We start from the raw sequence: 16,599 nt of genomic DNA on the forward strand, positions 1-16,599 counted from the left end.
AAAAGAAAGTAAAAAATAAATATTTATTTCATGTACCTACCTACCTATATAATCCGTACAAATTGAGAACTCATTCGCCATTTTAAGTCTATATGTGTCAACTGTCGTGTCAAAAGTACGGTTCACAAAATAAGGCCTAAAACCGTACTTTTGACGTGAGAGTCAACACATAAAGCTAAAATGGCGAGTGTGTGCTACTTAAGTATAAAATGACGATTCCGATTCGGCAAGTAGGTTCTTCTTTAGGTTGCGCTTTTTATAAAGCTAAATATATATACAGTAGAAACTCGATTATCCGGCCCTCGGTTATACGGATTCGCGATTATCCGGACACCCGTTACGACACACACTTCGACAGACACTTAAACTGAAAAAAACCGGCCAAGTGCGAGTCAGACTCGCGAATAGAGGGTTCCATACTCGGGTATTTATTCCGCCATTTTGTACTAAAAATCAAAAACTATTATCCATAAAAATCTGTTTTAGAATGTACAGGCAAAGCCCTTTCATATGATACCCCAATTGGTATAGTTATCTTACTTTGAAAATTGAAAATACTATTATAGTGAACTACATAATATGCACAAAACCCGCTTTTCTTCATATATTTTCGATGATCCGAATCCCTAACGACAACAATTAGTCCGGTTAATCGAGTTTTCACTGTAGGTATATTGAAAAGCTGACTGACTGATCTATCAAAGCATTGCTCAAACTATGGGACGGATCGGGCTGAAAGACATGCACATAGCTATTATGACGTAGACATCCACTAAGAAAGTATTTTTGAAAATTCAATCCCAAAAGGGATAAATCAGAGGGTTGTGAGACCACGCGGACGAAGTCGCTGGCATAAGCTGGTGTTAAATAAAGTTGAAAACGAAAACCCGATTACGATCGACTTAATAATTTACCCCATTTCATACAGTTAGATATCTTACTTCGAAAATTCAACTAATTATTAGTTCATGACCACAATTTAATTTTTTTGTGTGATGTAACCACAAATTCACGGTTTTCAGATTTTTCCCCGAATGTCAGCTATAAGACCTACCTACCTGCCAAATTTCATGATTGAAGTACCCTGTAGGTGTTTTGACAGACCGACAGACAGACAACAACGTGATCCTATAAGGGTTCCGTTTTTCCTTTTGAGGTACGGAACCCTAAAAAGAAATGAAGTAGGTAATATCTTGTGGATTTAGTCTGATTCCGTAGTTAAGATGTACTTGTGCATACCTACAATGTATGTGTAATGTTAAAAATTTCCATTAAAGCTAAACTTTCGCATTAACCGTAGCGTGTCGACCAGTTTTACCACAGAGATCCATAATATATTAATCCATAATGATCTATATACATAAAAGAAAAAGCTGACTGACTGACTGACTGTCTGACTGATCTATCAACGCACAGCTCAAACTATGGACGGATCGAGTTGAAATTTGGAATGCAGATAGCTATTATGACTTAGACATCCGCTAAGAAAGGAATTTTGAAAATTCAAGGGCTTAAATGGGGGTTTGAAACTTGTGTAGTCCATGCGGAAGAAGTCGCGGGAATAAGCTAGTTAATATTATAAATGCGAAAGCATGTCTGTCTGCTAGCTTTCCACGGCCCAACAGTTTAACTGATTTTGATGAAATTTGGCACAGAGTTAGCTTACATCCCGTAGAAAGGATCTCGGAAAATCAAAGAGCTCCCAAGGGATTTTTAAACCATATACCCATAAACCGTAGACCCATGTTTTTACTCTTTTTAACCGACTTCAAAAAAGGGAGGAGGTCCTTCAATTCGTCAGAATCTTTTTTTTAACATCAGTCAGACAAAGTCGCGGGGCAGCTGCTAGCTTTGTATATTATATTGTATGACATAACAGACGGAAACGACTGTCCGTCTGGAAACGAATGTACTGTATAAGATATCAAAAACTTAATACTATTGAAATTACGTCACTTGATGAACAAAATGACATACTTAAATTACTTTCATTTTTTCACCAGACGAACGGTAAGTGCATTTAATACCTACTTACCAGAACAATTATTTTTATAGCCCATCAGTCAAAACAACAATCTACCTTCTTTGTATACTATAAAACAAAACAATTTAATACTCTCCCAACCGAATTTCGGCCATGGCGGCCAATCTCCATAGAGACTAGTCAGCTGTGCGGGTCAAGCGATTTAGCGTTCCGGTACGATGCCGTGTAGAAATCAAAGGGGTATGGGTTTAATGAAAACTGCCACACCCCTTACATGTTAGCCCGCTTTCATCTTAGATTGCATCATAACTCACCAGGTGAAATTGCAGCCTGGGCTAACTTAATAACAAGAAAGACTTCGTACGAGTGGACTAATTTTTTCAGGATTTCGTATAGTGCATTCAATATTAACTGGCGTGTTTCCACTTGAGACTGTCATTAGCAGTTTTCTAAAAACCCTATTTTGGTTGGCTTCGGACACAACAAGTCAGCTATCATAGGCACATGCATAATGTAACAAGTGAAAGGTTATTGGAAGTGACAGTGAAAAGCGTATTTAGCCGCGTTTTTCACATTTTTCCCGCGCCACTTCGCCATTATTCTGCGATTCCCACCCGTAAGAAATAGAAAACCGGCAATTATCCATCGAGAGTAAAACCTCCGCCGTCTTCGCATCAAGCGACAGCAACGCTACAGCAGTAGCAATACGATAGTTCATTTGCTATCTCTCTTCTTCTTCTTCTTATTTTGCTTTGCTGTCTCTCTCTAGCCGGACGTTTGACAGCAATGATCGCGAGCTTTACGCCTGTCGCAAGCCTGTCACGAGATACGTAATCACCCCGCCGGTCTCCACCTAAGTGGAGCGAAGAGAAGATCTGATCGACCAAGCAGATTTTTAAAAGATGACGTGACAATTTTTCACGTCATAATTATATTAAGAATTTGGTTGGTCGACTGGACACATCTCCTGACTTACTTTGGCTTGGCCTGGTCTCCACCTAAGTGGAGCGCACTTAGGTGGAGACCAGGCCTAAGCCTCCGCCGTCCATCCTGGAGCTTATGAACCATAATAGGTAGAGAGTTGAAATTTTCACGGAGTGTATTTCTATTGCCGAGTTCGGTTCGGATTGGTTAGTTACCGGACATCATCCGAGTTGTATCCGTCATCCGTGAGAATACCAGCGATTATCTACGACATACTATGTCTATAAGCCAACATACAAAACAAAAAGTAACGTATTTCCACGGACTCGGATCGTATGCAGTGCGGAACCGGGTTCCTTTTTGTCTTTTGAGGTGCGGAACCCTTAGTCTCATCTATCAAAGATCTATCATATCAAATGAAAGGTCTCGTTGCGCAGATTCCGAAAATATATAAAATTATATACTTAATCATCATCATCACGATCAATCCATCATCGCTCAGGTTTTAGTACTGAACACAGGTTTCCTCTCAGAATGAGAAGGGAAGAGAATATATTATACTTTATATTATTATCTAAAGGTGAAACGTTCGTTGTTGTTGGTATTTTTACTTTAAGAACTTTATTCTCACTAAGAATTAAATTCACTTACATGAGAAATTTAACAATTAAACAGTAGGTATCTTATGCACACATCAACTGCGACTTTTTACAAAACAAAGTGGGTAGAAATAAAATTGTCGCAAAGTAAGCGAGACGGTCGAGTGCGCGGTACAGGCCAAACACGGATTACCAGAGACTAGAAACGGCTATTTTTATGTAGTATATAAGTGAAATGAGAAAATCATTTTCCGCGCCGTTTGTTTGTACCACATGAGTGGTTATACGATGCTCGAGCAATAATTATTGAACGACTGTTCAGACGTTATACAATATCTGTAAACGATTGTAACCAGTATAGTATACCATGGCTGAGAGCTAGGGTTGTCACCTCAGAAAATCTAAATATATTATAAAAGGAAAAGTTGACTGACTGACTTATCTATCATTGCACAGCTCAAACTGCAGGACGGATCAGGCTGAAACTTGGCATGTAAATAGACTATTATGATGGCATGCAGATAGACTATTAGATGCTATTATGACGTAGGCATCCGTTTAGAAAGGATTTTTGAAAATCCAACCCCTAAGGGGGTGAAATAAGGGTTTGAAATTTGTGTAGTTCACGCGGACGAAATCGCGAGCGTAAGCTAGTCTTAGTGATAAGATAAGTGTGGCACAATTTAAGAAATAAACATTTCTCTTTCTTCTTTTTCTTCTTTCTTTCCTTTCTTTCTGAGTGACAACCCTAAGCCGCGCTGAGTCACGCGCGACTGTTTACTGATTCCATTGCATACGAATGCTAACTTGAAGTTTGAACAACTGGCACGTAGCTGGAGGCTGGTCTTTGAGAACTATTTCATTTCCAAATCACAATTCCATCTAATATCTTAATGGACTAAGAGCCAGCGCGTGCCAGACCTTCGTTAATTTTAAACGTTTAATTTAAGGGCGTCGGGCAGGGGGTTGCAGGATTATAGCAAATTAAAGCTTTTGGTTTATTGTTTTGTAGTAACGTCAAAAAACCATGGGCGTTTTTGTGCTCTTGAAAACTCTGATTACTCACGGTCTACCTCCCTGAGGTTTCTTCTCTTTAATGAATAATTTTGAAACACGGACTTGCACACAACCACAAAAGCAAACACGCAACGTACTGTAATTGTGCGCAATAGATTCCGACAATACTTTAAAAAACCAGCCAAGTGCGTGGCGGGCCACGCGCAGTGTGGGGTTCCGTAGTCACAATTAACCTCGAAAAACAGATATATAACTCCTTAACCTGTGAAAACTACTTAGCCATGATAGTTTTCCTTTAAAATTGATAATATATACGACTGCTGTGAATTTTTTCACGTTCCTATATACTACCGTTTGGCTGATAGAGGAGGGGGGACACTTAACTCTAATAAAAAATAGTACTTCAAAACATCGTATTTTACAAACGGATCTAGAAATCTAAAAATGATGTACCCACAGTATTTTTAAAAGACCTATTCAACGATACCCCACACTGGGTTAGACAAGAAAAAAAATTCATCCCCACTTTATATGTAGGGGAACTACCCTAAAAAAAAACAAAATTTTATACCCATGCCAAATTACAGATTTCTAGCAGTAATAGTCTCTGAGATTAACCGAGGACGGACGGACGGACAGACGGACGGACATGGCGAAACTATAAGGGTTCCTTGTTTACTACGGAACCCTAAAAAACGACGCATATTTTAAGCTGCACACTATAAACGAACGTGAAACACTTTCCAATGTACGCATTGATTAATTTTTTGTCGCCTACCTACATGACGATTAACTTAATTTTGCTTTGAAGTTTCCTTTTGTTTTTGTTCTACCTTTCAAATCGATTATTTATTAATTATATACCTTTACTGTTGGCTATACGTTGCTAATACCTGTGATTATCTGTGGCTTACCGTTTGGTGCTACAAGCTATTCATTTGTACCTACTAGGTAATAGTACAGAACGCGGCCGAAAGTGATGAACATCGGCCTTTAGAATGACATTTCAGGTTTGTAGAGCGTTGTCTCTGTCACTCATACCCATATGACGTTTTGTCGGACTCAACAACCGGGACAGTGCTCTACAAATCTGCTATCTCTTTCTAAAGATCGATGTTCATCACTTTTGGCTGCGTACTGTACATTGTACAGCATGTCTAATGATGTTTACTGATTTGTAGATATCCGAATTGGCAGAAGTGCCATTATATTATTGCATACCTACTCGCATTTTTGGTAAAATATACTTAATTAGTTAACTAAATTAAGATAATTTCTTATCTGTCTTATCTATATTAAACATAATTTAGTAATATATAGGTAAATAGTATAGTAAATAGTACGTATATAGTTAAGCAAGAAAATCAAAATCAAGATAAGTAGGTTCCTAATCCATACTAATATTATTATAAATGCGAAAGTGTGTCTGTCTGCTAGCCTTTCGCGGTCCATGCGTTCAACCGATTTTGACGAAATTTGGTACAGCGATAGCTTGCATCCCGGGGAAGGACATAGGCTATTTTTGAAATCCTAAATCCACGCGGACGAAGTCGCGATCATCTACATAGTAGGTAGATATAACAATATTTTTTGAAGTTTGAAGGATTTCTCGAGGTCTTTAAAAAAATAAGAAACCTGCATCAGTAGAAATTAACGAATGTAGGGGAGAGAAAGTAGGTACGTGCACTTATTACAGTTGAAACTTGAAAACAGTAAATGAAAGTTCCATAATATTATTAGTTACTGAAGTTATTACGCTATAAATCATATTGAAGAGCAAAGTGTTTGCAAAGTAGGTAGGTAATCTGCAATACGCAGATGTGTTAGTAAGATTTTTTTTTCAAGAATATTAGCCAAGTTAATTGCTGACTAATATTCCCCTTTCCCCTCCAATTAAGCGTAAAGCTTTTGCTATGAGTAGGTACGAAAATAGTGCAACGGGTGGGATTTGAACCGGCGACCTTTCGGTTTTCAGTCCGCTCCTTTAACCGTTGAGCTATCGAGGCTCAAATCAAAGATGTAATTTAAGTTTTTTTTGTTAATTTCTTTATTTCAACTTTTCCGGGACGCAAGCTACCTCTGTACTGTGAACATTAAAATCGGTTGAACTGTTGGGCTGTGAAAAGCTAGTAGACAGACAGATACGAGTAGACAGGCGAACAGACCCACTTTCGCATTTTTAATATTAGTATGGAAGTATGGATGGAAATATGGGAAGTATGGATTAAAAGATTCGAAAGTAGTAGTCCGCCACAGGTCAAGATGGCAATCGCCCCGCACTGCACCTGCGCTATCCCGCACCAGGTAAGCGCGGGGGCTGTACGGGTGTGCGGGGTATCCCAATCAAATTTCATCTGGACCTGTCGCGTACTATATACCTACATAGGTAGTACATGTTATTGTGTTACTTCATCGTCTACCGAATATGAACATGAGGTAAGTGGTAAGCATAAGTGACTGACTGCCGTACTCAGAGTCGCTAATCGTTACTTAAGATTGAGTTAAAACAAGACAGCTGATTTATGTGAGAGATATAGCTCTGTCTCGTTTTAACTAAACTTAAGTAACGATTAAGCGACTCTGAGTACGGCAGTAAGAGAGGTCGATCGGCCTTCGACCTCGTTTCGCTCGTCAATGTTTCATATTAAGAAAAATTAACCCTCGAATGGGAACATGCGCATTTGTCGTAGCCCATATAAGGGCAGAGTTTGTGCCTTAAAAGTAAACAAGTTTGAATGCATGAATTCGCTCGCCGCTGCAACCTTAACGAGAGACTAGGGCTCGCGCGCCGGACCCCTCGACATTTACATGTCGCTTAAAGCTCACATCGGGGTCCGAGTGAGCCCTGCGCGCGAACCCTCGACCTCCATCGGTGATGCAATTCGCTCTCAGGGCAGGTACAGAAATAGAGCGGAGACAGTGAGATCATTCCTCGAAATGTAATAAAAATAGTGTGAAAAATAGAAGAGCTTGCGCGCATTCCCGAGCCGGGCGGCGCCGCCCACGTGCCCCAGAATAGCCGCACTGCCTCGCGCCCGCGCGCGTGAAACTCTACACGCGCAAGTCGCCGGGCAAAGGAACAGGAGCTGACCTTGCTGCGTGAGCGTCTGCGTGAAGTGCTGCTCGCTGCGCTGCTGCACCACCTGCTCGCGCCGCTCCGAGCGCTGCTCCGCCCAGCGCGACTGCCGCTCCATGCCTCACACACTGCCACCGAACTCACTGCCCGCTCTCAGTCCGGACCGCGATCACACGCCACTGCGATAAACTTAGTACGGTACTAGTCCACGGGTTCATTTAGCAGAAGTCAATCATTACCAGCTCCGACAACCAAGACGTCGGTCGATTGCGAATAGTTAGCGGATAGTGCGGAGCGCGCGCGCGCAGCTCGGCGTGCGGCGAGAGGGGCTGCGGGGCGGGGCGCGCCGCTCTCGAAATACGGCGGCTATTTTGAGAGCGCGCTCCCACGAGCCTCCTGCGCCCTCCGCCGAGCGGCCGACTCCCGCGCACCCGCACCCACCGCTGCACCCTGCATCCTTGGAAACCCTGCTGGAACAACGAACCCACGGCTTTGGATGTAGTCACAGACAATTTAATTCAAAATTTTTATGTTCTAGAATAAGTTTGGTATTTTTGTTTTTTGTATCTTCCTATTAAATAAATTGTCTAATAAACGAAAAAAAATAAAAAAAAATATATATATATAGTAGGTATCACGGAGCGAAACATTTAGTTCAATTCAAAATATAGTAATTTTAAGTAGGTCGGGGCATGTACAGAAACACTTTCAAATTTATAATATTACTAGCGGATACGTGAAATTAGGTTTGAAATCACGTGGGAACTTTTTGATTTTACAGGATAAAAAGTAGCCTATGTCACTCTCCGGGCTTTATCTATACTATACCCATGCAAAAAATCACGGCAATCCGTTGCACTGTTGCGACGTGATTGAAGGACAAACCAACAAACAAATAAACGAACACACTTTTGCATTTATAATAAGGGTACTGATGATGCATATGCATGATGATGCCCGCAATTCCGTCCGCATGGATATATGTTTTTCATAAATCCCACGGGAACTTGTTGATTTTTAGGGTTCCGTACCTCAAAAGGAAAAACGGAACCCTTATAGGATCACTTTGTAGTCTGTCTGTCTGTCTGTCCGTCTGTCTGTCAAGAAACCTACAGGGTAGTTCCCGTTGATCATGAAATTTGGCAGGTAGGTACATTGATTTATTAACTAATAAATCAATGGGTAGGTAGATCTTATAGCTGACATTTGGGGAAAAATCTGAAAACCGTGAATTTAGGGTTAGATCACACACAAAAATTAAATTGTTAATAATTAGTATTTTCATTTTTCTAAGATAACTATATCAAGTGGGGTATTTATTTTTATTTTTATTAACATGGTTCGCTGGCGATTTTTACAAAAATGATCTTAAATTACATAAGGTTAAATTACATGACGTTCTATGTAAAATCATTTGAAAGCAACCACTATATGCACATTCACACAATTGACATGGAACAATAGTTATTAATCATATAAGTAAAATGATACAAAAAGTAGCTAAAACTTTCCGAAATAGTGAAAACACAAAAAAAAAATTTTTCAAGGTGCAACGGTAATTGAATAAATCTCAAACTATAGTAAAGTTAACCTAGGAGTAAGGATAGTTTTTAAAAAAATGTTTAATAAAGTGATAGATATTTCTGCGATTAATTAGTAGGTAAACAGACAACGTTTCTAGTTTGATTGTCTAATTAAGTTACTAATAACTAGTTCGAAACGTGCTAGGTGGATTTATATGTTGATATCGAGTGACTGACTGATTTTTTTTTAACATATATTACATAATCGAGGGATGATGGAGTTGGATGATGGGTATCATATCACTAGTAATTAACTATCACTTGCTTTAACGGTGAAGGAAAACATAAGGAAACCAGTGGCCCTACCACGGTTGTTTGACAGCTACAATGTCACGATCGCAATTATCTCTGATTGGTTAATGCTCGCTCACTATTGGCCACAATGCACTGTTGCAACAAGAATTGCACAAATTCAGCCAATCAGAACAATTGAGATTGTAATAATGATTGATGCAGGTTTTAGACAATCGCCCTACAGCATGCCTAAGAGTTTTCCATAATGTTCTCAAAGGTGAATGAAGTCTACAAATCCGCACATGGCCAGCGTGGTAGACTATGGCCAAAACCCTTCTCACTCTGAGAGGAAAGCCGTGCTCAGTAGTGAGCCGGCGATGGATCATGATGATCCTTACGGAATGGCTCCGCTGCTCGAATGTTTCGAGTTTGTACGAGTTTGGTGAAAGCTCGCAAATAAAAAATAAAAAAAAATCTTTTTTATTCAAATAAACCTTTACAAGTACTTTCGAATAGTCGGATGCATCTACCACTGGTTCGGAGTGCCATTCCTACCGAGAAGAACCAGCAAGATACTCGGTGGTTGCTCTTTTCAAATATTTGACATAGGTACAAGATTATGCCATGTATAAAACAGTATTTGCAGTCTTGTGCGTTGCTGGAACGAGCTGCAGGTCAAATCCACGCTCTATTATAATTTAGATAATCTTCAATTGTGTAATATGCTTTTTTCAGGAGCATATTTTTAATAGATTTTTTAAACTTGTGCAAAGGTAAGTCCAAAATAGTTTGCGAGATTTTATTATAAACGGTTGTTCGGCATAAAATATTCGGCAAACGAATGTTCGTCGAATATTCGCCAATGGAGCCAACTACATCAAAGGTGGTCAAGGATTTCAGTCAAAATATGAAAAAAATTCTAAAATAAAAATTTATTCACTGAAAATGGTTCATCATCATCATCAGCCTTTGGATGTCCACTGTTGGACATAGGCCTTCCCTAAAGAGCGCCACCACACCCGGCCTCTTTATATCGTCGGTCCATCATGCCGGGAGGGCGTCCCACACTACGCTTGCTTAAACGCGATCTCCACTCAAGGACTTTTCGGCTCCAACGGCCATCGCCTACGACAGGCATGTCTTGCCCACTGCCACTTCAGCTTGTTAATAGTTTGGACTATGTCAGTGACCTCGGTTCTCCTGCGGACCTCCTCACTTTATCCCTCAGGAAAACTCCCAACATAGCCCTCTCCATAGCGCATAGCTAGAGAATGGTTAGATACAAAATATTTGAGCTAAATACTCCACTCCACTTTTCACGTTGGCTCAACCTCAGTCATGAATGTTGACATTTTTACGACAATTATTAAACTATACATAGAATACCTCCCTCATGCCAGGCGCAATATCGCGCTCGAAGCTGGGTGCCAGCCAAGTCTCGAGTCTGGACTCTCGGGGCAAGTCGCGGCAAAACAATCATCATCATCATGATCAACTCATCGCTGGCCCACTACTGAGTGTGGGTCTCGTCTCAGAATGATGTTTATATCAAACGTATCTATGGTATTAGGGCCTTCAATAGGCAATCTAGTTCATCACGAAGTCTTGTGTCCTTAAGTCCATTAAGTTACTTAAATCCAAAAATCATTAATTTCAAATCTAAACTTATTATTCAAACGTGCTACTATATACTATATATCTAATAATATGAAACTCTTAGAAAAACTGACGCGGAATCTCCGAACTTGAGCGTCTTTTTCGTAGCAAAATATTGTTTTCTATCTTTTTTTTATTTATTCCTTTCAAAAATGGCACCATGCAGCCGCCATATTGAATTTTTTGTTGATAGGTAAGTATTATCAATCTGGATAATATTGCAAAAAAATTGCAATCCTCATTTGGCTTTGCCGTAATCGAATAGAAAGTAAGTACTAAGAACTGTCTTTGTAAATATTGTTGATTTCTTCGCGGTCCCCAAAATAGCTCGCAAAATGCGTCACAGGGTGACTGCATCGATCTCTTGTAGTCGTGGGTGAATAACATCAGGGATTGCGATGAATCAAGGGGATTCATGACACATTTCAATGTTAAGGAATGATCTTACATACTTATAATCCGCCCTCGTAGGCTATTATTGAAGCTTGGTGACGATATCCTTGGATAATGAAGAAAGCTATGTTTGGAGTTTCTCTACGTGATCAAATCAGAAATGAGGAGATCCGGATGAGAAAAAAAAATTGGTTGGTTGGAACAAAAATGTTCGATGTTGGTTTGGGTCCCAAGATTCTAGAATGCAGCCTCGTACCGGAATGCGCAGCGATGGAAGACCCCCCACTAGGTGGATTGGGAAGCTTCAAAATATCTTGTTCTAAAACTCCTCAGTAACTACTTAAAAACCAAAGTCTTCGAACAGTGCGTATTGCCAATAGGCCTCATAAGAAAATTTTGAATCAGGTAGTGCCATATGGATCACTCTATATGCCTCATAAGAAAGTTCAGAGATAGTTGGAACTACTTTATCTTTATTCTATAATATAAAAATGAAATCACTAAATGTGTTGCTGATCGCAAATCTCGAGAACAGCTGAACCGATTTCGCTAATTCTTTTTTTATAATATTCCTTGAAGTATGAGGATGGTTCTTACGGAGAGATAAATTTAATTCAACCTCCCCCTTAATTTTCTAAACTCCCCCCGAGCGAAGCCGGGGCGGATCAGCAGTTAGTCTCTATATATAAAAATGAATCGTTGAATGTGTTGCTGATCGCAAATCTCGAGGACAGCTAAACCGATTTCGCTAATTCTTTTTTTATAATATTCCTTGAAGTACGAGGATGGTTCTTACGGAGAGAGAAATTAAAAAAAAATTAAAGAATCGACTGTTAGGCGGTACGAAGTTCGCCGGGTCAGCTAGTTGATAAATAAATTCGGCGCTAGCCCCAGGAATGTGTATGGATTTTGCCGATTGGATCGGAATGAAACTGGAGCTGTGGAGGGTATTTTTGCTCCAGCGGAGTGGGCGAGCCCAGGTGCAACAGCTCGTTAGGTACGACTTATTTATAAAACTCCATGTATACATACGATATGATACGAAACATTCAAACCAATTCTAACCACGCCGAGTTACCAACCGCGCATCAAATTTCAATGACCTGCGGAGTAGATTGGAGGCGACTTCTTTTACGTTACAAGTATATCGATGAAAATGGGTATTTGGGTTTTTGATTGGGTAAAGAAAGATGTGTTTCAGAATTTTTGGAAATTCTATACCCCTCACTGATTTTCAATAATTTCACTCGAGGGAAAACAGGGGCGAGCTACATGAGTATGAGTTTTTAAGGCAATGGCGGCAATACCTGTACAGTTATTTGAGGATTTAACAGCTCAGTGGAATCCCGTTGAGTTATTAATTTGGGTATTGTTTTCCTTAAGAACAAACCACCCTATTGCATGTGGGAGTGGGCATGTAATTATGAGTGTGTACTGTACCGCCCAACGCGATATTCGAGATCGCGGCCAAAAATAATATCGTCATACGTGAGTCGATGTCAAATAATAATTCGAGTCCCATTTATCCACTTTTTGAAAAGGAATTAGCGCCAGAAAAACCGCCCTAGATACGACAGGTGTAGCGACTACAATCGCCCGAATTGCCCAAAATAAATCACCTGTAGGTATTGCGCAAGAGTTGCCGAATGTCTGTTACTCACGAATACCGACCTGTGTAGTCAGCCCGACGCATCGCAGCGGCTTCAGATGTGCTCACCATACGAATGGTTTGAGATTCCCGGACAAAATCAATTTAAAAAACTAATTAGTAGTGGTGATCTGTAATGGTCCCTGTGTAGTGAAAGTATACAGTTTGAGGGAGTGTGAAACTTGCCGAAAGACATATTTCAGAAAATATCTTTTCTAAAAATTAAAGAAAAATTAAAAAAAAATTGTCAAACACTTTAGTCTTAGAACTTAGAATATAATATGCTTTTAATCAATTATTATTTATTATTGTATAAAGACGCCGTACCTTAGATGATGTTAAAGCTAGGTATCTTTATTTTTAAAGAATATTAGCCATGTTAAGTGACTAATATTCCCCTTTCCTCTCCAACTAAGCGTCAAGCTTGTGCTAGGAGTAGTTACGACAATAGTGCAACGGGCGGGGTTTGAACCGTCGACCTTTCGGTTTACAGTCCACTCCTTTAAGAACCTTTACCCGTTGAGCCTCAATAGCTCAACGGGTAAAGGTTCTCTTTTATACTTATATTCAATATTGTTCTCATGTAAGTGAACTTTTGTTCTTTTTTGAGAAAATAAAGTCTTTAAACCTAGTGTGTTTGCGGGTCCCAAATAAAAGAATATTTATTTTATTTTCTATTAATGAGGCAAATGATTATTAGTATTGGATTGTGTTTAGGTAGTATAATAATAACGCTAAGTTTTTGCTAGCGTTCTGATTACTTTATATCATAAATCCGGACATGGCCGGGAAATGCCTCTCGTCTGGTAACCCTAGCTTCAGAGGCCGTGGGCGATGCCTGTTTTTCTGTTTTTCGCCCAAAATATCGTCCACCTACAGCCGAGCGCTGGCAGTCGTGCTCTACATCCGTTAACTTTAGCGTTGCATGCGATATACTTACTTGTACCTATTTGTTTTGGTTTCATGCAATTTATAGGTACATATTATTACTGCGATAAATTCAAAAATTTTCAGTGCTTGAAGACCAAAGTCTTCGAACAGTAGGTACGTGTTGCCAGTGATGACATATGGATCCGAGACATGGTCGCTAACTATGGGCCTCATAAGAAAGTTCAGAGTCACTCAGCGGACGATGGAGAGAGTATTCTTGGAGTTTCTCTACGTGAACAAATCAAAAATGAGAACTAGAACCGTAGAAGAACTAGAGTAACCGACATAGCTCAACGGATTGCGAAGCTGAAGTGGCAATGGGCAGGGCACATAGTTCGTACAACCGATAGACGTTGGGGTCTCAAGGTGCTGGAATGGCGACCTCGCACCGGAAGACGCAGCGTTGGAAGACACTACACTACGTGGACGGACGACATCAGATGAGTCGCAGGGAGCCGCTGGATTCAGGCGGCGCAAGACCGTGGTGTGTGGAATTCCCTACAAGAGACCAATGTCCAGCAGTGGACGTCTATCGGTTGATGATGATGATGATGATATAATACATAAACATTGAGAACGCGCGTTCTCAAAATTTATGCACATTTAATCTATTTGTCAATTGTCACGTCTAAAACTGCCATATTAGGTTAGATCGTCCAAGGCTTCCACCTTAGAACACATCATCACTTACCACGGTGAGATCACAGTCAAGGGCTAACTTGTGATGGAATAAAAAAGTACTTAACACTTGAGTTAATGAGCGGTAACTTTTCGACGCCTAATAAACGCACGCCATAGCGCGCGCGGCACGCAGCCCAATCAAATAATTAATCTTCACAGGTACGCGAGCCAATAAAGAAGATTACTCACCTACATACAAGCTATTCGCATAGCGAAAGCAAAAATATGTCACACAAAGGGTTGTAGGTAATTTTTAGGGTTCCGTACCTCAAAAGGAAAATCGGAACCTTTATAGGATCACTTTGTTGTCTGTCTGTCTGTCGGTCTGTCAAGAAACTTATACAGGGTACTTCAAGTTGACCTAGAATCATGAAATTTGGCAAGTAGGTAGGTCTTATAACAGACATTAAGGGAAAAATCTGAAAACCGTGAATTTATGGGTATGGCAGTTTTATTAAGCCCATGCCCCTTTGGTTTCTACACGGCACGGCATCGTACTGAAACGCTAAGCCGCGGCACGGCTTTGCTGGTAGGGTGTTTATTAGCCACGGCCGAAGCCTCCCACCAGACCAGACCAAAAAGAAATTATAAAATTCCAAACCCTTGCTAGGAATCGAACCCGGGACCTCCCACTAATAACACCGCAGTGCTTATCACTGCGCCAGGGAGGTCATGAAAAATGTTCTTTCGAAGTAATTTAAATATTACTAGCTTACGCTCGCGACTTTGTCCGCGTGGACTACACGAATTTCAAACCCCTATTTCACCTTCTGGTTGAATTTTCAAAAATCCTTTCTTAGCGGATGCCTACGTCATAATAGCTGTCTACAATCTACATGCCAAATTTCAGCCCGATTTGTCTAGTAGTTTAAGCTGTGCGTTGACAGATCAGTCATACAGTCAGTCAGTCAATGTCCATTCTAATTAAATAATCTCCATATATAAAAACCGACCAAGTGCGTGGCGGGCCACGCGCAGTGTAGGGTTCCGTAGTAAACAAGGAACTCTTACAGTTAGTAGTAATTAATAATACGAACGGTAATAATAATACGGTAGGAAGTAATTACTTAGAAAGAAGTTGGTGAAATATAATTGAAGGACAACATTGTATGGCTCGCCGTTGACGCCATTATTCCCATTGCGATAACAATGGATCTTTCATTAGTCGACTTTAGTAGTCGTTAGTTATAATTTATTTTAATTATTCCGCTCAGTTTATTTTCTGTATATTTATTGATGACCTCACTAGCATAGTGGTGAGCATTGTATTCTTGTAAATTGAAGACCCCAGGTTCGATCGGCAGGGATGATTGCATCATCATCATCATCATCAACCGATAGACATCCACTGCTGGACATACCTAGATCTCTTGTAGGCACTTCCACACGCCACGCTGTTGCGCCGCCTGAATCCATTGGCTCCCTGCGACTCGTCTGATGTCGTCCGTCCACCTAGGTCTTCTGACATTGCGTCTTCCGGTGCGAGGTTGCCATTCCAACACCTTGGAACCCCAACGTCTATCGGTTTTACGAACTATGTGCCCCGCCCAGTGCCACTTCAGCTTCGCAACCCGTTGAGCTAAGTATGTCGGTTACTATAGTTCTCCTACGAATCTCCTCATTTCTTATTTGATCACGTAGAGAAACTCCAAGTATAGCTCTCTCCATCGCCCGCTGAGAGACTCTGAGCTTTCGGAGCTGAGGGATGATTTAGGAATTTAAAATGATTTATGATTTATGATTTATTTATTCATTTGCTTTCATGGTTACATGAAGCCCCGTTAGGGCATTGCAAAGTTAGGTACACTAACAATACATACATGCTAAATAATATATAATTATTATACAATTACTTATTACATGCAAACTACGTG

The 16,599-nt window shown here is 40.3% G+C and overlaps 1 pseudogene; it reads right to left on the reverse strand.

Moving 5' to 3' along the window:
- LOC117995271 (titin-like) overlaps positions 1–7,902 on the reverse strand; it is a 113,709-nt pseudogene extending 105,807 nt beyond the window's left edge.
- Positions 7,903–16,599: the final 8,697 nt, after the last annotated feature.

The sequence above is a fragment of the Maniola hyperantus genome, chromosome Z (assembly GCF_902806685.2).
Source record: "Maniola hyperantus chromosome Z, iAphHyp1.2, whole genome shotgun sequence".
NCBI classification, from domain to species: domain Eukaryota; kingdom Metazoa; phylum Arthropoda; class Insecta; order Lepidoptera; family Nymphalidae; genus Maniola; species Maniola hyperantus.